General features: G+C 41.8%; 1 protein-coding gene and 1 long non-coding RNA gene across 12 annotated transcripts in view; one reads left to right on the forward strand and one right to left on the reverse strand.

Moving 5' to 3' along the window:
• Positions 1-20,019, reverse strand: part of LOC112668730 (uncharacterized) — a 32,935-nt gene extending 12,916 nt beyond the window's left edge. Inside the window, exons 1-5 of one of the 4 annotated variants that reach the window (XR_007405354.1) lie at positions 16,604-20,019; positions 14,812-15,858; positions 10,472-10,570; positions 8,417-8,584; positions 5,813-5,885 (exon numbers count right to left, since the gene is read on the reverse strand). This is a non-coding gene — a long non-coding RNA (uncharacterized LOC112668730). The remainder of the gene's footprint in view (positions 1-5,812; positions 5,886-8,416; positions 8,585-10,471; positions 10,571-14,811; positions 15,859-16,603) is intronic. The other 3 variants (XR_007405357.1, XR_007405355.1, XR_007405356.1) reach the window with 3 other exon arrangements.
• A 538-nt stretch (positions 20,020-20,557) lies between these two features.
• LOC112668723 (myosin VIIA and Rab interacting protein) overlaps positions 20,558-26,837 on the forward strand; it is a 368,414-nt gene continuing 362,134 nt past the window's right edge. For 4 of the 8 annotated variants that reach the window (XM_025461204.3, XM_049100130.1, XM_049100128.1 and 1 more), the window contains exon 1: positions 20,836-21,101. The gene's annotated coding sequence lies outside the window, so the exon portion shown is untranslated. Of the gene's footprint in view, positions 20,716-20,834; positions 21,102-26,837 lie in introns of those variants that run through there. The other 4 variants (XM_025461205.3, XM_049100127.1, XM_049100129.1 and 1 more) reach the window with 4 other exon arrangements.

Consider the following 26,837-nt stretch of genomic DNA (forward strand, 5'->3'; position numbering starts at 1 on the left):
ATCCAGAGACCCTGCAGATTCTAAACTCCTTGTGACCACTGACATTCATCCTGTCTCTCTCCCCATGCCTTTCCTATTCTAGTCACTTTGACCTGCTTGATGTTCTCTGAACTACACAACAGGCTCCCTTCCCAGGGCTTTTACAATTGCTTGTACCACTCATCCCCCAAACACAGAGGAGACTGGCATTCTCACTTCCTTCAGATCTCTACTCAAATATCACCTCTTCCAAGTGGTCTTTCCTGATTACTTTCCCCAACAAGGCACTCCCTAACCTTTTCTTTTCTCCATGACATTTACCCATAGCATCCTCACCCTTCAACACAGAAACACACATTGATTCATTTATCTATTTGTTTACTGTCTATCTTCTCACTAAGATGTAATTACCCTAAAATGTAATTTCTATGGATGGCAAGAAATTTGTTGTTGTTGTTTTAAACTATTTCTTGCTGAGCCCCTAGATCAGTGCATAGAGAGTAGATATTCAGTAAATATATGCAGAGTAAGTGAAAGATATCTAAAGTACCTAAATTTGCAAATTATTGATTTTGCTTAATGACAACCCAAATTGTCCCTATAATTAGGTCATTGTTACTAACTTGCATTTTAAAATGCTTCCTTAGGTAGTATTTTATAGCTGGGAATTGGCCCTTGCCTATTCCAACAGGATGGCATCATGCACATGATACTGTCCATCATATGTGTGGCAATAAAAGAAAAATTTTAGAATAGTTGCTCTAAAACACAATTTCCAGTCTCGTGCAGATTTTTTTTTCTGGAGGCATTAGGTGACAAAGCAGGGAGCACGGCATTAAGAGGCTGTCCACTGACCTTCTCTGAGGAGCTGGGAAGATGTTGCCACACAGGGAGGGAAGAATGCACCCTGCTAGTACCTTTCCTGCAGCAGAGCAAAGATATGGGCATCTGTTTGATGGTGATATCCTCTCTACTCGACTCCAACTGTGAACTCTGACTACTCTTTAGACCCAGACAGGAGCTTTTAAGAAATGGCAGTATATAGCCACACCCCTAGAGATTCTGATTTAATTGCTTTGGGTAAACCTAGTCATTGACACTTCTTAAAAGCTTCCCTGGTGATTTTAATGTGCAGCCAGGGGGGCAGCCTCTGTTCTATAATTCTTGAGTGCTGATGCCATGGTAACATTGAAAGGAGGCACATTTCAGGAAGAGCCAAGTATGAGGCTCTTGGGGTGAGACCCAGGAACCACAGCTGGTCTCAGCCTCCTTGAAGAACTCCCAGCCCTGTGAAGGCTTCACAGCTGCATGCTCACATCCTAGTTAGAACACTGGCAACACTTTAGGGTTTGACAGCTCTAGAGATGTGGAGAACTTAGGAAGAGTCAAGAAAGAGTAGATGGAAAGATTTAAGGATTTGAAATATAAAATATATGAGCCAAAAGTAAAAAATTAGATTTATTTAGTCTGGAGAAGTAGAATTGGTAGAAGAAGAATTAGTAGAAACAGTTAATTGTTCAATAATCTTTAAGTGTATACATATATATCATATGAAGAAAATCTAGTATTAGTATTCAAAAATGTGTGAAATAGACACAAGAAAGGTTAATAATTTTTACCTGTACACACAGATACAGATACACACAGATTAATTACAGGCAGATACATAGCTGGATGCCATTCTAAGCTCTATATACACCTATGTGATATTCATTCATTTAACCCTTTTAACAACCTGATGAAATAGATACAAGTATTATTCTTATTTTAGGAGGAGGACTCTGAGGCATTCAAAGGTTAAGTAACTTGCCTTTATTACCATATGGATCTGGAATTTATTTTTATTTAAATTTAATTAGCCAACTATAGTGTATTATTAGTTTCAGATGCAGAGTTCAGCAATTCATCAGTTGCATATAACACCTAGTGCTCATCACATCATGTGCCCTCCTTATGCCCATCACCCAATTATCCCATCCCCTCACCCACCAACCTTACAGCAACCCTTTGTTTGTTTCCCATAGTTAACTGTCTCTCATAGTTTGTCTCCCTCTTTTATTACTTCCCATTCAGTTTTCCCTCCCTTCCCCTATGACTATCTATGCTGTTTCTTATACCACATGATAATTGTCTTTCTTTGATTGACTTATTTCACTCAGCATAATTCCCTCCAGTTCCACCCACATCGATGTAAATGGTAAGAATTCATCCTTTCTAATGGCTGAGTAATTGAGTAATATTCCATTATATATATATATCACATCTGGAATTTAAACCTAAGTAGACTGGCTGCAGTATCAATGCTCTAAACCATTACTTTGAATTGTATATATATACATTCATATGTGTATATCTATATATATGTTATATACACTCTGTTTGAGTATATGAATGTATATATACATCTATCTAGATACATATGTATGCTATGTGTGAGTATACCCCCCGCAGATATATATATATATATATATATATATATAATGTCTTAAAGAACACATATGCACATTTTGCTTTACAAAAAAGATGCAGTTTCCTTTAAAGAATAAGCATACCTATTTAAACAATAATTTATAATATTGGGATTCAAAAATAAGTAAACAAGAATTTTGAAAAGAAAAACACTTCTGTTATCATGTGATAACCCATTATAAAGCCTTTGCAGTGAAAGTTTTGAGGCATATTAACTGGAAGGCCCAAGTAGTTCAATGGAAAGTCTTGTACATTTGTTCTGAGTTATTTTAGCATGTGATGGATAAATATGGTGAAAAATGTGTCTTTTGGGGATTTTCCTGAGGGACAGAAAACAAACATAAAAGACAGGCTTTTAAATATTAAGGCTCTGCAAGTCAGTGGCTCAATGGCTCATTGTTCTCTAATTGGCTAATTGGCAGGAGGGCAGAGGGGTTGTTGGTATTGGGGAGGGTGGCATGTTCTTGAGACTGCATGCACAACAGGACCATTAAAAAGTTTGAGTTCACATTTGTTTTGCTTTGCCTATTGCTATTTTAATAAATTAGGCAAGGTGCTTATTAAAGGATTGCCCGGGGAAGTAGGTGGAATATCATCTTTATAAATATCATCTAACATTTTCTTAGAAATAGGTCTAGGTTTAATGAAATGATCTTTTAAATCTTTTAAATCTTTTTATATGGTTATAAAAACTTTAATATTTTTTTATTTCCTATTGATTTACTTAAGAGAAAATTGAGAAACCTTTCCATGTTGGATTGAAATTCTTTAATTTCCTAAATATTTGTAATTTGGTAATTATTATTTTTAATTTTTAAATTTTTATTATTTTTTTTATTGGAGTTTGATTTGCCAACATATAGTATAACACCCAGTGCTCATCCTGTCAAGTGCCCCCCTCAGTGGAATGTAAACTTAACTGAAAGCTTAATTCAAAGTGAACTCACAACATAAACATTTGGTCAATTTAATTAGACAGTACTGAAATTTAATGAATGCATAACAATAATGAGCAAACATAAACTGAGGAAGAGAAGTGAAAGTCTCAGAAGGCTGAGAATGATGAATAAGTAGGAGGATGATACCACCCACACTGGCCCTTGTTTCATTGTCCTCAAGTTGTAGAGAATTAATGAAATATTTGAGTAGCAAAGATAAGAGACAAAGATACCAGTGAAATACTGCTGATGAAAGTCTTCTTGTGAAAGAGAAGCCACTCAACTTGGTTGATGCCTATTAAAGACCAAATTAGTCTATTTTTAAAACACAGAAGCTCCACAGAGCCATTCTTTCCCTAGGCTCATATTTTCCTTTGTCTAGTGGGATGTATGTTCTGAATGTAAATGAACTTTATAGATGCAGCTATGAAGTGACTCGTGAGCATCAGCAAGCATTTCTGTCCTGTCAGCTGGATTTCCTTCTGGGGCTGTGTCTGCCACCTCCCCTGACCTGCCCTATCCAGTCTCTTCTGCAGTTGGAGGTCTTTGGGGAAAAGAGAATTTTCCCCTCTGCAGTTTGCATCCTACCCATTCTTAAAGTTTCTGCTTTAAACCCTTCCCTGTTTACTTACCTGGTGGTGAATGGAGCTACAACTCTAGAACCCCCTCTTTACACTTGAAAAAAAACAAAAGTAGGTGCAACTCCTCTGCCCACCCACGCTGCTCCCCCTGGCACTGCCCAGGTCCTGTCATCAGAGGTAACCCTTCCATGCAGGAGGTACCATTAGATCATATCAGCTCCAGGAGAGAAAAATTGGCCAGGACTAGGAGGAATGGATGGAAAAATTCTCAAAGGCAGAGAACCTGTCTTCTTCATCTTCACATTTCCAGAGCTACCATCAGTGCCTGGCAGTCACAGATGTTCAATAATTTTGGTTTCACTGAACTTGAACTCCTTTTCTCCTTCCTCCCAATCTCACCCTCAGGATCAATGGCCCCATTGTGTATTTCTTATGAAATTACCATAAAAATATTTTATTTATAATGCCTAGCATGTGATTTGTTCCAGATTAACAAAATTTCCACAACTCAGATGCCTTAACTTAAAAAAAAGTTTTTAAGAGATAAGGTATGGTATTTAATTTGGAGTATAAGATATGATAATAAAGAAATGAGTTTTAAAACTGTATTAGTCAAAAATTGGTGATTACCAAAATGGCCTTCAATAATTGAATGGATAGAGGTGCCTGGGTGGTTCAGTTAGTAAAGCGTCTGACTCTTGGTTTCAGCTCAGGTTACGATCCCAGGGTCATGAGATTGAGTTCCACACTCACTGTGAAGTCCACTTGAGGTTCTCTCCCTCTGCCTTTCCTTTCCCCACCCTCTCAAATAAAAATAAATAAATAAATAAATAAAATCTTTAAAAATAGTTGAATGGATAAATAAATTGGGATATATTCACACATTGGAGTACTATTCAACAAAATAAACAGTCTACAACTCCACAGAAAAATATAAATATTGCAAATATAATTCAGAGAGTGAAGGCAGATACAAAAGAATAAAGTGTATGAGTTCATTTATATAAAGTACAAAGTCAACTGAACTAATCTATGTTATTAGAAGTCATGATAGTGGTTAACTTAGAGGCAGAGGTTCTCCATCAGGCATGATTTTGTCCTCAGGGCATATTTGGCAATGTCTGGAGATATATTTTTGGTTATCCCACAGGAAATGAGAGTTGTTACTGGCAGGTAGTGGGTAGAGACCAAGGATGGTGCTCAACGTCTTAAAATACGTTGGATAAAATACGTCTTAAAATACGTTGGATAAAATACGTCTTAAAATACGTTGGATAAAATACGTTGGATAGCCTCCAGCAGCAAAGAATTGTTCAGCCCAAAACATCAATAGTGCTGGGGTTGAGAAGCCCTATCTTAGTGGAATAATGGCTGAAAGCATGCACAAGAAAGCTTTTGGGGTCTGGTAATATCCTGTTTCTTATCTGCTTGCTGATTGCACAAGTGTGCTCAATGGGAAAATTCATCAAGCTATACACATACAGTATGTGTACTTTTCTATATGTACATTACCTTACAACAAAATGTTTTAAAATGTTAAAAAGCTACCTATGCTTTGGAAAACTTCGTTTAATAAAAATGTATTCTAGGACTCAAGGAGAGAATATATTAAGTAGCTATCAGCTTACATTAACCAAAGTCATCTAGATTTCATAGAAAACAGAAAAAAAAGAAAGTAACATGTTATAGAAAACCCTAAATGTTTAATGATAAGACAATTTAAAGCATTCACTCATCAAAATCTTACACAGAACATCAGGATTTAGGACACACTTTAAAATGGCAATGACAACTTCATAAAAATGAATCATGCACTAATAAAAAATGCATGAATGTTTTATTTACCAGAAAATCCTGCTTGATCTGTAGGTAGGAATCTGGCCAAGCCACTTAGAATCAGAATTTGTTGTGTCAGCATCTGCAGAAACCAAAGAAGAAAATCACTACTTTAAAATGCTTCAGTGCTTTGCATAGCCTTTTGTTGGGACCTCTCTTCAGTCTGCACAATTGGCAGCATCCCCTGCTCTGGAATTGTTAGTTCACAAACCCCCTTTATATGAACACCAGGCAGAGACTTAAGAAAGAGGTAGGCCACTTCAGATAGGCAGGTGACAGGTTTAAGAAGCAAGGGAACTTATTTACGAGGCTTGTCCTGGGTGGTCATGAGACTAGTAGCCCCCCCACTTATTGCTGGAATCTTAAAAGTTTATATAGAGGCATGTATGGAGTTCAGTCATGTATAACAACTATCCAGAGGGTTTCAACACCACCTCATTATCTCAAGTCTGTGTCCTGTCCCTGAAAATGGCTCCAGTTGTAGGAATGGTGGGCAGAACTTACATTCCAAGGACAGGAAAGGGGGTGAGGAGCCTTCAATTGCCCACTTATATCTTGTGGGTCAGCCGGCGATCACATCCTCTTGATGACCTTCCCCAATAGTGATGAGATCCTTTGGCCAAAAAATGTACAATATTTTCACTGTATGAATTGTTTTTAACAGAATATTCTCAATGGAAAAGTCTATTGTGCTTGTCCTGCCCATGCCTCCTATTTGTACGTTGGGTGAGTTGAGAGCATGTAACTTGTTTTTTTTTGTTTGTTTGTTTTTTTGTTTTTTTGTTTTTTGTTTTTTTTTTAGTTCACATGTCTCCTGTCAAGCCTCATGTGGAAGGATGTAGGTCCCCAAATCATGGACTCTAATACAGATGGAAAGAGGTCTTGGGAAGAAGTAAGTGTATTTTACATGTTGAAGAAACATGAGTAATTGTCGCCAGAAGATGAACTGTAGCAGATTACTGACAAAAATGGCCAGAGTTACTTTCTTCCCTCTATCTAGACTTCGATGGCACTATGACTTTGTGGTTTTTCCTTATGGATATGGAGTCCAATTCACCACTGCTTTGAATCTGGACTGGACTTGAGGCTTGTTTTGATTAACAGAGTGTAGGGAAAGTGAAGCCATCCCAGTTTGGAGCTTAATGCTCAAGAGGTTTTGCACACTGTGCTCAATTTATTGGAGTCATGCCCCTGCCATGTGAGTAAGCCTGGGCTCGTCACCTGGATAAATAGAAACTACATAGACTAGAGATAGGTCATCCGAGGTGAGGCCATCTTAGATCAGCTGGATCCAGCCAATTTAGGGAATGCTCACAGATATATTCCAATGCACAGGACACACTGTATCTCATTGCCTCAAATGTGAGAATTCAGCTGCTATGATGTTCCCAACTGGTCGTTATTCATTGTTCTGTAGATTCTGTCATAACCACAGACACCAGAGCAATTCATTCATTAGTTATTCTAGTTGCATCATTTGAAACATGGAAGATCACTAGGAAAAAGGGTCAATTCAAAACAAGTTTCATACTTTGGATGCTTTAGTGTTGGGATTTCTGGATAACTTATTTTTTACCATGTTTTATCCTTGAAGCATACCAGAGCTCTTTTCTCCTGAAAGTGAAGGAAGGAGGTTTTGGCCAATTTTACACTGTCACATGTTATGGAATGACACACATTATAGCAAATACTCTCATTTTTATGGAAAATAAAATAAGAAGAAAAAAATGAAGAAAGATATTAATGCTTGAATAATAAGTATAGAGAATTGAGAGATAATGGACAAAAGAATACTATTTCCTTTAATCTTACTTAATAAGCTTTGTCTTCTAGCCCTTTGATTTTCTCTGGCTGACTGTGGATGTGCTTGACTTGAATGTATTTACCCTAAAAAATAATGAAGACTAAGAGGTGAACATGGTGCATGAGCAGGAAATCCAGTGGAAAGAATTGATAGGGCTTAATAACCCTCCAGGAGGTGAAGAGTGTATAGGTTCCTTCTGTTAAAACACTGGTTTTGTGATGGGTAATTCACCAAATCATCCTGGTGAGTAAATCACTCAAGAATCAAGAAATGAATTATAATAGATCCATAGGATGGAATAATCTGCAACTGTTGAATAGTGACAGGGTGAGTGTATATAACATTTTGCCAAGTGAAAAATATTTCTAGTGGTGTATTATATGATCATTTTCATAATATATATGTATGTTGTATATATAACAAAATACTACTAGTGGGATCTCCAAAGACAGATAATTTGAGTGCATTTTTCCCTTTAATGTTTCTTTATGTTTTACAGGCTTCCAGTGTTAGAATGTATTACTTTTGTAATTATAAAATATAAAAATAAAAATGTAAAATGTATCAATTAACCTATTGATAATCATGCTGACATAATATTTGCAACCAGAAAAAATGATTTTCTAGCTTCTTATGATGTGTCTCTCTTGAATGAATTTTGAAATCAGTATCGTAGTTTGATGGAGGATATTCTTTGGAGGGCTGCCAGGTCAAAGCTAAACTAAATAATCCTGACATCTACAGAGTACACACTCTATGTCAGATCCTGTTCTAAGTATTTTAATAGCCTTCACTCATGGGCTACTCACAATATCCTATGAGGTAATTACTACTGCTACTGTTTTACACATCAAACAATTGAAGCATGGAGATTTTAAGTTAAGACATGGTGGAGTCAGATTCCAGGGTTCTTGCTCTTGACAACTATTGCAGTTCTCTTCTGTCTTGTAAGGCAGGCCATTCCAGGTATCACTCATCTGAAAAGGAAAGACTTCTTAGAGAAGAAAGTAGAACTGTGAATGCAGAGCTGAAGTAGCTGCAAGAAGGTCTTGATGGTCTTCTCTTTATTCATGGAGGAATTCACCTGAGTTTTCAGGACAGCATCTGCCATAGAGAAGCTGAATGGAGATGTGGGAAAGAAGAGACCCCAGGACAATCTTTGTCTTACAAGGATCACCTTTGTAAGGGTTAGGATACAATTCAGGTAACCAAATTGATATCTTAGGGCATGCTGCCCACATGATATTGGTTGTATGCTAACACAAAAATTCTGTACTTTGATAAGATTGTACTTTGATAAGTCATTGCATTAGGAAAAGTTAAGAGGTCTGTTGCAGGACTTCACAGAGCCTTTATTATGCTCATGTACATTTTAGTATCTATGGGGGTAGATATAGTGTGCGCCATTGCACAACTTTGTTCAACCATAAATATCGTTTCATTGAGCATCTTCTATTGGCCTCCCAAATTAGTGTTCTGTGGAATAAAATTTGAGAAACACTAGCCTCAAATAATGGTACTCTCAATGTTATTTACAATTTCCCCTAGTCTTCAGTGATTTTTTAAAAAATGTCCAAATCTTATCTCAAGTGTCCCCAGAAATATGAGAAAGGGATTTAAATTCCTGTTTGGATATGTTTATTAGAAAAAGAGTAGCTATCTTCTGAAGACAACATGGTGGAAGTAGTCATGAGCTCCAAGGGGAAATAAACCTTGGTTATGGAATAGAAAGTGTCTAAAACTTCACCAAGTCCACCAAGGGCTCTCTCTACATGTACAGTAAAATTTAGGTGTATTGTTAATGAAGCAGTGTTTCCTTCTAGTAATGCTAATTGAGCTTTATCTGTTGAATTACAGAACTTCCTATGTAATACATATGGTTACTACATAAGCATATGGAAGAGCATATCATCAATGACTTGACTCAAATGACATGATGACCATGGCATGGGAATTATGCTATATTCTCATTTTTCATGTGGCAAAAAAGAGAGATACCTTTACATAACTCAAAAGTCAGTGCAGAAAGCCCCTTCCAGAGTTTGCCTCCTGCACATGCTCATTTTCAAAAATACTGTAGAGTATGTATTAGGTAGAGTTATAAGGTCATAAATGGAAAGAAGTTGAACATTTCTGCTAGAAAGAGACACCAGACAAATGATGATGAGCATTACTGTGCTTGCTAATATAACTGATAAATATTCCAAAGCATTTTATGAATGCCTTGGAATTGCAACTCTGTCTTATTTTCAAAATGGTGGACAAGGAACAAGAATAGTGAAGGAAACCCATAGAAAATCACTGAGATAAACTGTTAGATGACCTTTGATTTACAATCCATTTCATTAAGTAAGGATATTCTAAATTATCCAGCCCCCAGCTAACCTGCTTCCTGAATGAGCCCAGCAAGATCAGCTGAGCTAGCCTAGTCCCAAAGAACCATGTAGCCAACCCATAGAATGATGAGCTAGCAAGTGCTTATTGTTTTAAGTTGCTAAGTTTTGAGGTGGTTTGTTACATAGCAAAACCTAACCGATACAGTGTTCTTGGCAGTGAGGATCTGGAGTCTTTCCCTTGATGATCTGACTTCACTTTGGCTCTTAATGTCCTGACAGAACCTCTGAATTTCAGCCAAATCCCACATCAGGTCCCTGGCCTTGGCAAACTACCTTATATCCCTTGTGTGGGAATGATACAGAGGTACTGCCTACCTTCTCCCAACAGTGACCTCTGCAGGCTTGCTGGCTGTCAACAATCAGTACCTTCCACATTCTTTCACAGGGAGTATGGAGGCATTTGGGGATTTCTTCTATGCTGTGTGATAGCCAAGGGACTGTGGGGTTCCATCTCCTATTCTTTCTTACCTTAAATCTGACATGGTCCCACTCCTATTTGGCAGCAGCTACTCTGTGTTGCCAGATGGGAGCCACGTGGGGCTGTCTCCTTTCAGAGTTCCTGATGAGCTGTGGAAATAAATGAAGACCATACAAATAAGAAAGTCATCATTGCTTATGTTTGGTAGAGTCAAAAGCAGGTAGGGGAGTAGGAAAGCTTTATAACAAAATGAAAAGGAAGGTGTTAGGTATGATCTGATTGGAGGTTGTTGGCATAGGACTCTGAATCAGTCTAACCAGAAGTGGGGCATCTTCTGTGATTGGTTTGGAAAGTATATTTGGCTTTCTCTGTTTGATCCTTACTTGGAAGTCAGGGCAAAAAATTATAGAGTTGGCAATTATTAACAAAGTGCTAATGGTTCTGGGCCAATTGCTAGAGAGGTTGTGTATTCACTCCTGGACTGGTTGCTGCAGAAATTGTGAGTCAGCATTCTATTGTCATATATGGACTGGCCATTTTCCTTTGCATATTCAGTCTCCCAGTCTCCTTTTTGGTCATTCTATCATTCTTGCACGTGGTAGATTGCCCAATTCAGGGAAGGCTACAAATCTGGATCTTTATTGTGGGGATGGTTCAGTTGTCTCCATGGTCAACCATATTGCAAGATCATCTTGAACTTTTTGTTGCTGTGTTGTCATGTTGATTATCTGTCAAGAGAGCATCTATGTAGTAGGATTTACAATTCTGGATAGAATGTCAGAGACCAACATCATGATCACTGACAAAACCAAGAATAACTAATAGTCCCTATAAGACACCTACAAGAACCAGGAACCCCAATTTCCCAAGCCAGGTCAAGTAAACAAATTCTATAGGCCATGAAGATCAAACTTAAATAACTAAGTAGTTTTTCCCTTAAGGCAATGTATTGCCTGTTCTATTTTACCTGTTTCACTAATCTAAATACAGCAAGAAGTATTAACAATGGCACAGAAACCACCATGACTAGCCAGCAAAAAATCTAGAGCAATACAATTATTCATCGTCACTTGTGCTACTGAGTTGAGATTGGTCTGTACATCGTCTAGAGTGGAGGAGGTGGTATTATTAATAACTTCTGCCAAAGTTAATGATAATTTCTTATAGTACTTTCTGCTTATAAGATTTCCCCATTGGGAACACCTGCTCTGATAGTTCACATGAACAACTGGTTAGTGATTTCTCAGTTGGAGTGCCTGGATAATCAAGGGTGGGATCATCAGGGAATTTTCCAGGTTTGTGATTTCTAGAAATAGGGTCTCTGTATACAGATGAGTCTTGGCATAGTATTGGTAAAGTGCGTGAAGTAGGAGTCTGAGGCAAACAAGACCAGGCATCCTGGCTGCAAAAGAAGCAGCATCCAGTAGAGGGCACATGGAGACACAGGAGAAAGGAGTCGCTCTTGGTGGAAGATGAGAAGGTCTTAGATTAGCCCAGTTACAGTTTGATCTCTACTAACTTCTTCCAGGTGGCAAGTGATTGGCCCATCACCCCATGAAAGTTGTTGAATTCAAATATCTTGTAATAATTGGTTCTTTTTCTGTGAGAGAAGAGCGTTACCAAATTCACGTGTTGATTTATTTAAGGTTATTTGTCTATTTAGATGCAAATGACGTCAGCTGCCATTCCTTATTAAGACTGAAATTCTCTCGAGGTTTCTATCATGATGATCTGGTGATGGGTGGCATATAGAGCAATCAGTAAGACTCAGGGCAGTGGCTACTGTTTGAGATAACCTTTTTTTTAAAACAGACAAACAAACTTATTTATTCACAGAGACACACAGAGAGAGAGAGAGAGAGAGGCAGAGACACAGGCAGAAGGAGACGCAGGCACCATGCAGAGAGCCTGAGGTGGGACTCATCCAAGGTCTCCAGGATCATGCCTGGGCTGCAGGCAGCGCTAAATCCCTGCGCCACGGGGGTTGCCCTGTTTGAGATAATCTAAGAATAGAATTAGGAGTATGTTCTGACCTAAAAATTATAATAAAGAGGAATGAAAAGAGGAAAAGGACCATTATGGGTCTGTAGGGTCTGTAGAAAATGGGTCTGTAGAAAATGAGAAGAATGGTTATGAGCAAACAGATGAATAATAAAACAGGAATTCTTGTCTCATGTCTTAGGCATGGTTATCCATATCCTAGGTCAACTGCATATTCCACAGACCTTGAGCCAGCTACTTACTTACAAAAGTTGCTTATTAGTCGATCTCTGAATACTTGAAATATGAGGTCCTTTACTGGACTAGTCCGCCAACTATGTGGAATTCTGAATTGTGAAACATGAACCCAAGGATTGACTTCCAGGAGTTTCACTGCTATATTTGTTGCTAATAGTACACGATAAGGTCCATTCCAATGAAGTTCAAAAGTAGTTTTTTCTCTGATGTTTCTTCTAATAGATGAAATTTTCTGGTTTAGGAATGTCAGGAGGCTGGGCACCGGGGTGGCTCAGTGGTTGAGCCTTTGGCTCAAGTCGTGATCCCAGAGTCTTAGGATCGAGTCCCACATCAGGCTCCCCACAGGGAGATTGCTTCTCCCTCTGCCTAGGTCTCTGCCTTCCTCTGTGTCTCTCATGAATAAATAAGTAAAATCTTAAAAAAAAAAAAAAAAAAGAATGTCAGGAGGCTGAGGCTATTTAAGATTTTGTGGGAAGGCAGACTTGACCTTTTGATGATGGGTTTGAATACATGAATCCCTGGCAATATTTTGCCAATTCTGCAAGAAGCAGTGCAGACTATCAGAGGTGAAATCCTTAAATGTGTGGATCTTGCAGTTACCAGATCATAGGGGGATAACTGTTGTGTTCCTCAGGGAGTGAACAATATGGCCACAATCTTCTATGGCCACAATCTTCTAAGTTTCATCTTTTCTTTATGTTCATGGTTGAATTATGGTCTAAATAAGTTTTGTTGGAAATGTTTTGGGTATGGCTTTTAGTAGACTTTGCCCTAACTTTGGGGTCTTTTTTGACACTTGGGCTTATTATAAAAGAGGGACTCTGGAGATCCCTTCCCGTGTTGTTCAATCAGTTTTTGCCATCCAGGATTTAGCATCTGAAGTTTTGACCAACATGTGTGTAAGTTGATATAGTTCTGGCAACCCTGGAACATGTGCAATGAAAAGCAGGCTAAATTCTATGACTAGCAGCTGGCTGCCTCTTTAGGGAAATTCTGAATTATAACTGTGAATTCAGCTCAGATCCAAGGTATACCTGACTCATGAGAGGGATAGAGTTTTAGAAGCAACCAGCATTTGGGGGTCCTAGGAAATCAGTAGGAAAAGATAAGGGGATCTGGACAAAGGAAAGAAGAGAGAGAAGTTACCAGAAATGGAAGGAAAGAGATCAGAAGGATAAGAGGGATGAGGGAGCGCTAGATATAAAGAGGCAACTGGAGGACAAAGAGGGAGAATTTACTCAGGAAATGAGTCTAGTTTGTCATTGCTTAAGACTGTCAGGTTGCTCATTAACTTTGTCCAAAGAATCTTTTAGTGAAGGAATTTTTCCATCAGAATTTCATTTAGAGGGATCCCTGGATGGCTCAGTGGTTTAGTGTCTGCTTTCGGCCCAGGGCGTGGTCCTGGAGACCTGGGATCGAGTCCCGCATCAGGCTCCCTGCGTGGAGCCTGCTTATCTCTCTGCCTGTGTCTCTGCTTCTCTCTCTCTCTCTCTGTCTCTCATGAATAAATAAATAAAATCTTTTTAAAAAAGAATTTCATTTAGAGGCCTCTGCATATCAACACAAATGTTGCCTATTAAATCTTAGAAATTTTAGGTCCTTTCTTTTCCAAGGCACCTCTCAGATGAATAATTTTATTCAAGCCAAATGTTCCCAGAGTGGCTACTGAAGCTCCAAATCATCATTGGTGAAGATGTGCCATTTAGAGCAACATATGCAAGAATTAGGATTATAAGAAGAGTTCAGGTAGAAAGGAGGAGTTTCTCCTGGAGGAGAAGGAGAAGAAGAGGATGTGGACTTGAGATGATCCCTTGGGAGCATGCAACTGTGAGTGGAAAGTGATGCTTATACACTTTGTATCTTGGCCCCCAACCTTATGGTTTGCTGTCTCTGAACACAGACTTGACCATCAGCACCTCCAGGCAGGTGGAACCAAAGAGAACATTCATGGGTCAGTCCTATTGTCATCTATGGTCTGACTATTGTCCATTTGTACATTCAGTCTCTCAGGGGCTAAACTCTGTTAGCCCCAAACGCTATGTCATCTCCATCTTCTCACCACCTTCCCACATTCCCCATTCTGGGTCCCCTGCGGACCAAGAAAGATTCAGTCCTGGATCCTTGGGAGAACCAAACAGTATTTTTCACTTACCTCATTCATTCCAAATCTCTTGCTCTTCTGGCAGAGAGAGTCCTCCCCTTCCTCCTCCTCTCCTCCTCCTCCTCCTCCTCCTCCTCGTCCTTCTTCTTCTTCTTCTTCTTCTTCTTCTTCTTCTTCTTCTTCTTCTTCTTCTTCTTCTTCTTCTTCCTCCTTCATTGTCTTCATCTTCCTCTTCTTCATCTTTGTCTTCTTCATTGTCGTCATCTTCTTCATCATCATCTTCTTTTCTTCTTCCTTCTTTTCCGTCTTCTTCTCCTTTTCGCCCCTCCTCCTTTTTTACTCTTTTCTTTTTAAAAAATATTTTATTTAAGTTCAATTTGCCAACATATAGTATAACACTTATTGCTCATCTCATCAAGTACACTCCCTAGTGCCTGTCACCATTACCGCATCTCCCCCATCCTCCTCCCCTTCTGCAAGCCTTTGTTTCCCAGAGTTAGGAGTCTCTCATGGTTTGTATTCCTCTCTAATTTTTTCCCACTCAGTTTTCCTCCTTTCCCTTAGAGTCCTTTTCACTACTTATATTCCACATGTTTTTTACTCTTTTTCCTCCTTCTCCTTTTCTTCTTCCTTCTCTTCCTCTTCATCCTTTCTATAGAGTAGAAACTTCTCTCACATTGTATCCCCTTTCTTTCTTACCCTTAGATTTCTATCTTCCAGGCATGGTCCTCTGGTACCATAAGCCTCTTGGCTCTGCCTTAAAGGTAGTGATGATCCTAGTGGAGGGGGGAATTACTAACAGCAGAAATATCCTCAGTGAACTGGTAGTATCATTGCAGCTGGCATTGAGATTCTTCACCTTTGGAAGGAATTTTAAAATACATAACAATTGAGGTCACTTGATTTAAAAAATATCAATGTGAATATTCAGCACGCACAAAAACTTCTGAACATCTTTGAATTGTGAATGTTGGTGGATGAGAATCTTCATTCATATAATAAATATTTATCCAACACTTTCTTTGTGTTAGTCTCTGTCCAAGGTGCTTGGAGATATCAGGGAGCAAAATAAATCTCTGCCCTCATGCAGCTTGTATCCTGGTGAGGAAGACAAACAGTAAGTATTAGACAGAATAAGAAAGTTATGATTATGTTAAAGGGTGACAAATGCTGTGGAATAAAGAAAATGCAGAGCAAGGTAGGAAGGATCAGGCACTGAGGGAAAGGGGACAGATTCATCTGTATGCTTCTCTATGCGGAGGCCTGACTGCCATTTCAATGGCAACCTTATTGCTATCCCTTAGTGAATAAATCATATCTCAGGCTTTGAGGATTGTTATGAAGGGGATGCACACTTACACACAGGCACTGGCTAAGTTTCCGGGCATTACTGTTAATTTTATTAACTCTCAGCACACTGCAGGCTGAGTCAGCTGCTTTAGATGTCAGTTGGTTCAAGATTCAGAGAAGCATAGTATCTGATTTGGCTACAGAGGTTATTAGCCAAGTCTGGGTTTTATTGTAGGGACTTAATTTATAGTAAGAAAAATTGTAAGAGGATACAGTCACAAAGACTGTAAGTCAGTAATCATCTACTCATATAAAATAATATTGTTATCAGTATCTCTTAGCAGTGCCAGGATCTGTAATTGGATGCTGTAATCAGTGAATGACAAGATTCTATAATTACTTCTACACTGTCCTGTCCTTCTAAAATAGAATCAACTTTGCTAAAGAAAGCAATACAACTTTTTAGAAGCCATTATTTAGTAGGGAGCAGATAGTTGTATAGTAAAATATTAATTGTTCTAAAAAATACCTTGGAGAAAAACACTATACTTACCATAAATAATGAATTATTTTCTGTGCATTTCTATTTCTAGTTCTGTTTAGTGCAATATGCTGTATTTCATCAATGTGAGATACATATAAGGTCACATGTCTTTTTTTTTTTTTCCAATTAATTGCTGCTTAAGAGCAGAAAGTCCTGGGATTTCCATTTTGAAGCCTCCACTTCTCCTTGACTTATCCAAAACCATGAGTGTTCACTTAGTCCAGTGAGCTCCATCCTGTTTCTTTGTATGGCAAGTAGACTGGTTGTGTGTCATGGTATTCTGCTCTCTTGTGCTGGGTGGAGTTGTTGAGGACTGGTCCTGTGTGGCTTGGTTTGTAAAAGATTTTGTGAGAATGCAAGTTTTCATTTCTCCAGGACAAACGCCCAAGGTGAAATTGCTGGGTGGTGTGGTAGGTTCAATTTTAGCTTTAAAAGAAATAGCCACCCTGTTTTCAGAGTGGTTGCACCATTTACATTACCACCAGCAACGCGTAAGTGTCACAGTTTCTCTGTCTCCTCACCAGGATTTGGTGTTGTCACAATTTTTAAAAAATCTTAACCCATTCTGATAGTATGTAGTGATATCTCATTATAGTTTTAATATACATTTCCCTTGGCTAATGATGTTGAGCATCTTTTCCTGTGCTTATTTGCCAGCTGTATATACTTTTTGGTTAAATATCTCTTCATATCATTTGCCCATTTTCTAATTGGACCATTTGGGAGTTTTTACTATTGAATATCAAGAGCTCTTTATATATTCCAATATAAGTCCTTTGTCACATATGTTATTTGAAGATATTTTTTCCCAGTGTACCATAGTATTTTCATCCTCTTAACGGGATCTTTACAGAACAAATGAATTTTAAAACATCTTTCTTGATGAGGTCCAATTTAACAATTTTTTCCCTACCCTCTTACTCTTCATTCAACATATAATCATTGGATGTCTACAATTTATCAAGATCACATTTGAGGTGCCCATTAGGAATAAAAGATGTGACATGATTCCAACTTCAAGGCATTTCCAGTCTAATTGGGGAGATTAGAGATACACCCAAATAACTGTATTACATAACAAATGCTAAATTGAAATGGAAGAGAGAGAGATACAGTTTTTTGAAAAATCAGGTATCATATTTTGGCTGATAGGGAAGTAGTGGGTGAAGGTTTCATCACTTCTATTCCAGCACATGCCACAAAATGTCTTAGAAACTTCCTTAATAAACTCATTTTTTTCCAAATTAAAATGATCATGTTTAGATTGCTAACATATTAAGTCTTATTATGTATCAAGCAATTTCACGTACATTGTATCAAATAATAACAATCTTGCAGGGCAGTGGAGAGGATTACACCATATTTTATATTTAGGGAATCTAGGATTCAGCAAATTCAAGTAACTTGTCCAAGGTCACAAAGACAGGAAGCAGTAAGGTCATATTGGCACCCCAGTCTTGTGATTAATGCTCTTTTAATTCTACCCAGAATCCTCCTGAGACATGTCCTTTTCTGCCAGGATAAACTCATCAATCTTCTGGCTAAGAAATGGACTGTCTGATTCATGCTTTAAAAGAAGATGAGATACATATCCTTGGTTCACAAAAGTCAATGAGCTCTTCTTGATAAAGGAAGAATCCATTAAAACTTTTGCAGTGGTCGGGATCATGCAGATAAGGGAAAAACAAATACTGCCTATGAGTCATGAGAAGCAAAAGAAGGGATGGATATTCAGTGAAATTTTGCTGAATGACAGCTCAGGATGGAATAATCAAGGGGGTAGCAGTTTAGGTCATCTTAGGAGCTCATTGTTACCCAACTCAACTTCAAATGCCAAACCTTTCATGGGGAATGTTAAAAAAAAAAAAAAAAGTCAGTAATAGCTCAGGTGAAGAATGGAAGTTGTGCCTGTTTCTGACGTACAAGATGACGAATAGGGAACTGGGGCTCTTGTTCATAATGTCTCTGGATTTCCATCTGTATGTTCTCCCTGTCTTGTTTGTAAGCTTACTCAAATCACTGAACTCTTCTGTATGTAATTTGTTTTTTTTTTTTTTGAAGTGTTTATGAGTCATGCAAGATGTTAGTATCTTGACTCTGAAAGACTCTGGAAAGAGGTGGATTTATATATTAGGCCAGTTTTGCAAACACCAGTATGATATCAAATAATCTTTGAACCCAGTCCCCATTCTTGTCCTGAGGCAGCCACTACTGGGTCCCATGTGGAGAGTAATCTCTTCACATTCTATATTCAACCCTTTATTCTGCTGGCCTGTGCCTGAAGTTAGACCTATTATTTTGTATAACAAAAGGTAAAAATAAGAACATTTGGTTGATTAGATTTTCTCTAGGGTAAGCAGGAACATGACAGTAATGTTTCCTCCAGGGAGAGGAATTGAGAGGCCCGGAGCAAGGATGGGAGGGGTCTTCTCAGCTGTGTACCCATCTGCACTTTTTGAATTTCATAGCATGCCAATGCTAACCAAGCACAGGTAAATAAAATTCACATTAAATGTAAACAAAATAGGAACAAAACACAAACTTTCTTCCAGTTTAGCCAGTTTGTGGATGATAAAATCCTTTTAAGAGAGGACACTAGATCTTTAGAGACTTCAACTCTTTTACCTTCCAAGTTCCCTTCTTAAAGGTTCTTATTTATGGCTTTTTTTTTTTTTTTCTTCCTGCTGCGGACAGATCAGCAAAGGAGCCATCCATTTCTACTGAGCAAATTTATACGGAGAGAACGTTCTTAATTCACGTCCTGCGAGAGGACTCGTGGGGTTTTAGGAATCACCAGTGTAGCTCCACAAACGCGTTATTTTGATGGAGTGACTTCCACGCTGCAGCTGAAACCGACAACGTGCTTTCGCAGCGCAGTTGCGGGGCTGAGGCAGCCCGTCTCGGGGAGATTCCGGGCCCTGCGCCTAGTGGATGCGAACGCGCGGTGAAGCCGTGGCCTGGAGAGGAGCCTTCCGACTCCCAGGCGTCCGTCCAGCCCCTGGAGCTCCCGGCAGGCGCCCCAGTGCGTCCCTCGCTTGCGGCGATCTGGCGGGTCCTCCGGGCAGCGCGGGCTCCCCGACCCGCCGGCGCGGCCGCGATGGGGCTTCGGGGCTTCGGGGCTGGGCGCGGCAGCCGGGGACGGACCCCGAGCCCCGCGCGAGCCACGCACGTTCTGCTGCAGACTCGCAGCGTGGAAGGAACCCAGCTCGGGGCATGGGCCGCCACGCTGACTAGAAGTGCCCGGGGACGGCGAAGCGGGCAGGAGCTGCCTTTGGAGAAGCCGCCTTGGGGAGCTCGGGAGCCAGGGCGCCCACCCTCGGGCGGGGGAGCGGCCGCGCCGGGAGGGCCAGGCCGACCCGGACTCCGAGACCAGTCCCTCCGCGGCCAGAAGGGTCCGGCCGCCGGGGCTCAGGGGCAGGCGACAGGAAACACCGGAGCGACCCGAGGTCTGCCCGGGGGCGCCCGCGCCGCGGCCCCAGCGCGACACTGCGCGGCGGGGAAGAGCCGGGAAGGGGCGCGCGCAGCCCCGGCCTGGCCCGGCCCGGCCCCCGCCCCCGCCCCGCCCCGGCGCCGCCTCCCCCCGAGGCGCCCCGCCCCTCCCGGCGCCTGCCGCCCGCGCGCCCCCGGAGCCTGCGGACCTCCGGCCGGCCCGCACCCCCGCCCCGCCGCCGGCGCCCCCGCCCCCGCCCCCGCCCCCGCCCCGGGCGTCCTGATTGGCCAGCGGCGGGGCCAGCAGGTGGCGGCGGCGGCGGCGGCGGCGGGGCTGGCCCAGGCTGCCCCAGGCTGCCCCAGGCTCCTGCGGCGCGGGCGCCTCCCTCGCCGCCGCTGCCAGCGCCTCCCGCCCGCCTCCCGCCTCCCGCCTCCCGCCCGCTCCCCGCCCGCCTCCCGCCCGCTCCCCGGCGCCCGCTGCGGCTGCGGTTCTGGCAGCCGAGGCCCCGCGGCGCTGCAGCTCAGAGCCGGCGCTGACCGACCCGCGCCCCTGCCTCGCTGCCCGCAGCTCCCTCGTCCACGCGCGGCGCGGCGCTGCGGCAGGTGCCCCCGGCGCCCCGAGACGCCGTGGCCTGAGCGCGGCCGCCATCGGTGACCCCGGCCACGGATCGGCTCCAGCCCGGCCACTCCGCGTGAGTCCCCCCGCCCCCCCGGCCGCTTTGCGCCACTCTCCCGCTGGCCTTGCCGCACCCGGGGGGGGTGGAGGTGCCGCCCCGTCGCCCGCACCCGCGCGAGTCCTGGGCCGGGGCCCCCGCTCGGCCAACGGCTCCGCGGAGGGGCTGGGCGGGGGGCGCTGAACTTGCCGGAGAATCGCCGCAGAGTCGGACCCGCCCGTTTCTCCTCGGCGGGGCGGGAGCTGGTCCCCCCGCGGCCCTCCGTTTGCAGCCCCCACTCCACTGGCCGCGCAGCTGCTGGGCTGCGGGCCGCCCAGCGCGGCGGACTGGACTCTTCCCGACTCTTGCTTTCTGTGAAATGGGGCTATTCAGGGACTCGCTCAAGGTCGTGGCCGGCGCGCGGAGTAAGAGCCCTAGTAGATCGCGCCCGGCGGGGGCCGCGGACCGCCGGGGGGGGGGGGGGCTACTGCGGGTGGATGTCACTTCAGTTCCATCCCGGTCTCCTTTTCATAGTTCCTTCCCCTCCGCCGGATTTGGAGAGGTCGGGAGCCCATCCCAAGGGACCCTACAGAGGCATGGGGGCATCCGGGGGGACCTCTGGAGTGAGCGTGGAGCCAAGCGCTTCCGTGGCGGGAACCCCTGGACCCGCAGCATTTGTAGCATCGCCTCCCCACCCCACCCCCATTCCCAGGCACTTAATTTGCTAATGTCTTAGCAAGGTAAGGGAACTTGCTAGGTGCTTGCTCTTAGATCCATCCTGCTCCGTTTCCTTCTCCCCAATAAGCCCTGTCCCCGAGGATAAGTATGGGAGAGACTAACTGTGCACCCCAGTCTGGGCCCAAGGACTTTGTAAGAGAAGCAGGTACGCTCTGCTGTTGGCTTAGCCAACATTGGCTCTCATCGACCCTAAGAAAATGCCTGGAGTCTGGCTTCGTTCCTGCCCGCCCTACTCCAGGACGTGTGATCTGGGTCTGTTGCACTTTCGATGGGGAGGGTGGAGCCCAGTCCCAGAATGTGCAACTGTTGACGGATGTGAGTAGTTTACTCCAGCTCCTTTGAGGCAGCTTCTGTGGTGCTGTGGGTGGTTCTCCAGCTTTGGGCTGTGGAGAGAGTCACCCCTCCTCTTTGACATTGTTACCCTGTTCCTCCCAACTCAGGCTACCTCGCCCTAACTCAGGCTGATCAGATGGCTACTCAGATAGCTTTATGATGTCTGACAGATATCTTTGAACCTCAACTTTTTTTTTTTTTTTTTAAGTAATGTCTATGCCCAAGGTGGGACTTGAACTCAAGAGGCCAAGATCAAGGGTCACATGCTCTACCGAACTGAGCCATCCAGGTGCCCCTGAGCCTCAATTTTTTAATCAGTAAAGCAGAATAATCCCTGTCTTTTAGTCTTCCCAAGGCAGTTAGGGTTCATGGGACATGGTAGAGGTGAAAATAGAAGGAAGATGGTTTCAGATGGTCTGAGCTGGGGCTAGAAGTGGAGGTGATTTAAAGAATTTTTTTACAGCAGTCTCTGGGACCCTATTACAGATCTAAAAATCTTTCCAGAGAAATTTAGTTTGGTAAGACTTTGAAAATACAACTTTTCATATTCCAGTTGATGTTCCTTACCTGTCCATGGGTAGCTGCATCTCTTCCAATGATCCCCTACCCCATCTGTGGTGTCTGGGCCAGAAGCTAGCTGTCTCTGTGGGGGGTGAGGGGCTGTCTGTGGCGGTGGTGAGCCACCAGGTATGTGTGTGTGTGGGGGGGGCACTGTCTTTGTGGAGCTGAAGTGTGTCTCTGTAGAGATGTGTGTATCTCTCTGTGGCCAAGGTTTCCTGTGGAGGGGGGGCAGGTAATTGCCTGTTCATTTTCGGAAAAGTGAAGTAATAGCCAGGCTCAGTAAAGTAAACTAACAGTGATATAGATTGTGTCCTTTCTCCTTCCTCCCTGCCCAGAGGGGCAGAAGGAGAGCTCATCTGTGGTCTTGGCCTTCTGAGAAACCAATTGATGCAGACTGAAATACCTCAGAAAGGAATGAGCATCCTCCGTTCTTGGTTCGTACTGTGTCTGCATAGCCTTTTGTCCCAAAGGCAAGTTAAAGAGGGACGACTGGTTAGAACTTGGTGAATTTATTTTAATATCATATTAAGCTATGGCATAATCACAGAAGAGGGGACAGATCTGAAATGTACACTCTGGACTTTCGCAAACTGAACACACCTGTGTAACCGGTGCCCAGATTAAGATCTAGAATGTTACCAGGTTCCCTATGTCCTCTGTGGGAACTGTCCCCCAAGGGTAACCATCATCCTGCTTAGTTTTGTCAGGCAAGTTTTGTCTTTATTCCTATTATTATTTATTTCACCAGTTTTGTTTCAAAGCTAAGATGAAACTGCTTGATGATTTTCTACCTCTTTTTTTAATGTATGCAAACCAAAGGTAGTTATATGTAAGCCAGTCCAGAAATCTAGAAGGGAGAATTTGGTCTTAAGACCTGGGTGGAATCTAAACTGGTTGTCTCCTCCCCCATCCCCCCAGGATGTTCTTGGGCAGTGAATCAAGCCAGACCCCAGACACAATAGGGCTGATACTGATAAATTGAAGGCAATTTATTCATAAAGTGTATTTGAAAAATGCAAGTCTGACATAGTGTCGTGATAAAATGTAAATCAAAAAATATGAATGAATTATCATTTGAAACATAAAAATGGGAATATTTTGAATCTCTCAAAATTAAAAATTGGTAGAGGATGCCAGAATGTCAAGGCTGAATGAGTTATAAACTCTTTGTGCTGTTGCCACAAGGTGGCGCCACCGTGGCTAGACACCGGCAATACCTGGCCTTCTTTCCCAAGCCCCCAGGAAGGACTCCCAGGAATAAAATCCAACAGCTCCGTATCTCCAGAGATGATTTTCAAACACTGTGGTTTTTCCAGCGTTTGGCAGGCAGGCCTTCCCTCTCGTGCCTGCTGCACTAAGTCCATGGATGGAACCCTGCCCCAGCTTTTCAGGAGGGTGGTTTGTGGGTTAGAGGCTCTTGTATGTTGGAGAAGGTGGAGGCCGAGACACCCTCTTCGGTTTATGGAACTGTGGTATGTCCTTGGGATTTTAAAGAGGGTCGACTGAGAAGCTAGGTCAGGTGTGTTGTGGTTATCTTTGTCTCATTTCACCCCAGAATTTCCCCAAAGGTGTGAGAGAAGGAGTTCTCTTTCCTGAGGCAGGCAGAGCACTGTGGTGGTGAACTCGGAAAAATAAACAGGCAGACTGCTGCCCTACGAAATGCCCCTGTGTTCCACAGGGTGGGGGCCAAGTCTCAAGGGGAGACCGCAGGGTGTGGGCTCTTACATCCAGCTGTGGAGAGGATAGGCAAAAGCATCTAGTGCCTTTTCTTTTTACCATCAATGTGACCGAGATGCTGCCTAGAAGATTATATTCATGCAAATTGCTGCTATGCCTGCGGTTGCTAAGAGTGTTTGAGTATTTGCCGTGTGCTGGACACTGCATATATATATATATAGTCAATCTCCACAATAGGAGGAAGGTGGCTATCTCATTTTCTAGATGAAGGAACTGGGCCTCGAAGCACTCTTCCTGAATTTGCATGTTATGTGAGCCAGAGCAAAGACAGAACCAAGTCTCTCAGATGACTGCCCTTGCTGAGTTGTGCCCTTCTGCAGGGTCAGAGTAGCCTTGCACAGTTCTTTTGTCTTCTCTGGCACCGGGTATAGCACCTTACATGGAGTAGCTACCTAAGGTTAGGTATGGGATTGCCATTAGGTAGAAACTTCTCTGATGAGCAAGAGGGAAATCCAGACAGCGAAGGATGAGAATTTGGGGTTGAGTCCGTGCAACCTGCAACATTGGGTCGGTGTGTGCCCATCCAAATGTGTAGTCCTACTTCATGTTTAAAAGTTTATGTAAATGGAGATCTGTTATTTGTTTTTCTGATTTGCTTTTTTCACACAAAACTGTTGTTTTTTTTAAACGTATGTTGATAACATTTGTTGATGGTTGTAAGTTTAGCTGATACATTTTAACATAGTATTTCCTTGTTTGGTATGCCGGAGTTTAAATATTGCTCATTGATGGACAAAAAGATGTTTTTCCCTTTTGCTATTATGAAAAATATTGCATATCCTTGATAATATTGCTTATCCTTGATTAGGTTCTGTACAAATATATGTGTGTCTTGGATTTATATTCCCAAAAGTTGAATGACTGAGTAGGATAATATGCCCGCATCAACATCTATGTGTTACTAGGTTTTGCTAATTGCTCTCTGTAGTGGTTGGGTCACTTTATACTCCCACCAGCATTGTTTTGGAGTTCCTTGTATCCGGCTATCTGCGACTGTGCCATCAGATATTTTAACTTTGGTTCATCTAAAAAAAAAAAAAAAAAAAAAAAAAAAAAAAACACCTTTGGTTCATCTAATCGGCATGAAATGTGTTTCACTGCTCTTTTACTTTGCATTTCCTGCAGAGGTTTTTTTGTTTGTTTGCTTCTTAAAGATTTTATTTTTAAGCAGTCTCTATACTCAGCATGGGGCTTGAGCTCACAACCCTGAGGTCAAGAGTCTATCGACTAAGCCAGCCAGGCACCTCTCCCATAGAGACTGTTAAAAAATATATTTTGGTTTTCCAAGTTTCTTTTCTGTACCTTGCTATTATTCTTTACTAGATAAAACTTTTTAAAAAGATTTTATTTATTTATTCATGAAAGACACAGAGAGAGGCAGAGACGTAGGCACAGGGATAGGCTGGCTCCCTGCAGGGAGCCTGATGCAAGACTCCATCCCAGGACCGCCAGGATAACATCCTGAGCCAAAGGCAGATGCTCAACTGCTGAGCCACCCTGGTGCCTCTAGATAAAACTTTCAAATCTTTAAACACATCTGAAATTTATATTTCTGTGTTGTGTGAGGCCAGGATCTAATTGTTTTCCATACTGAAAACCACTTCTCCCACTGTCATTTAATAAATAGTTACCTATTTTCTCACTTATTTTGTTGCCATCTCTGTCATACCAGCTTCTGTTATATTTTTGGAATCTATTTCTGAACTCTGTTCTGTTCATCTCTTTGTGATTTCTGAGCTAATACCATTTCATTGAATTATTAAACCTTTATAATAAATGTTTTCTTCTTAGCCTTCTTCTTCAAAATTGTCTTGTTGACCCCTTAGACTTCAACATGAATTTTAGGATCTTTCCTAAATACCCCTTTTCATGAAAAATACTGTTATCAAAATTTGGTAAGATATCAAATAAAACTTATTTCATTGTTTCTTTTTCTTCAAATGTAATGCTAATCAAAACTTTTAACTTCCCATTATTTACTGTGAAAGTTTGCTTTCCATTTTAAGTGGATTTACTTTAAGTGACTCATCTCTGGTCCCAGATACCTTGAATAATAAGGAGCATTTGCATATGATTTTTAAAACACATAAGATCATTTTTAAACTCAACAACATACGAGTAATGTTAAAGTCAGTGATTATTCTTCTGGGGCATTGTTTTTATCCTCCTAATAACTCATTTCATTTAGATACCATAGTTTATTCAACAAAATTATTCTTTAAAACATTGAGCACTTTACACTTTTTATTATAACTTCATCCTTCTACACATTTTTGTTTCCTTAGGATGAAGTACTCTGTTGAAAGTTGTTTACTTTTCCTTAAATTTTTGATACATGTTGCCAAATAACCCTCCAGGAAAGTTTATAAATTTATTTTGCTATTAGTCATGTATGAGTGCACCAGATCCTCATGCCTTGCCAGTGATAAATACAATTATTCATCATCATTTCCAGTTTAACGGACACAGGGAAAAACCAGGCTCTTGTTTTTTTATTTTGCTTTTTTCTAGCAAGACAGAACATATCTTCATGTTTATTGGTTCTTTATAGCAGACTCCACTATAGAATTTTCCATGAAGATTATTTCTCTTTTACTTACTTTCTCTTTTTTATTCTTTTTAAAGATTTTATTTATTTATTTGGAGGGGGGAGAGAGAGAGCATGCGAGTGAGTGAGCTCACTTATTAAATAAGGAGTAAATGCTCCTTATTATTCAAGGTATCTGGGACCAGAGATGAGTCACTTAAAGTAGGGCAGAGGGAGAGGAGCAGTAGACTCCCAGCTGAACACG

The sequence above is a fragment of the Canis lupus genome, chromosome 23, assembly GCF_003254725.2.
Source record: "Canis lupus dingo isolate Sandy chromosome 23, ASM325472v2, whole genome shotgun sequence".
In the NCBI taxonomy this organism is placed as follows: domain Eukaryota; kingdom Metazoa; phylum Chordata; class Mammalia; order Carnivora; family Canidae; genus Canis; species Canis lupus.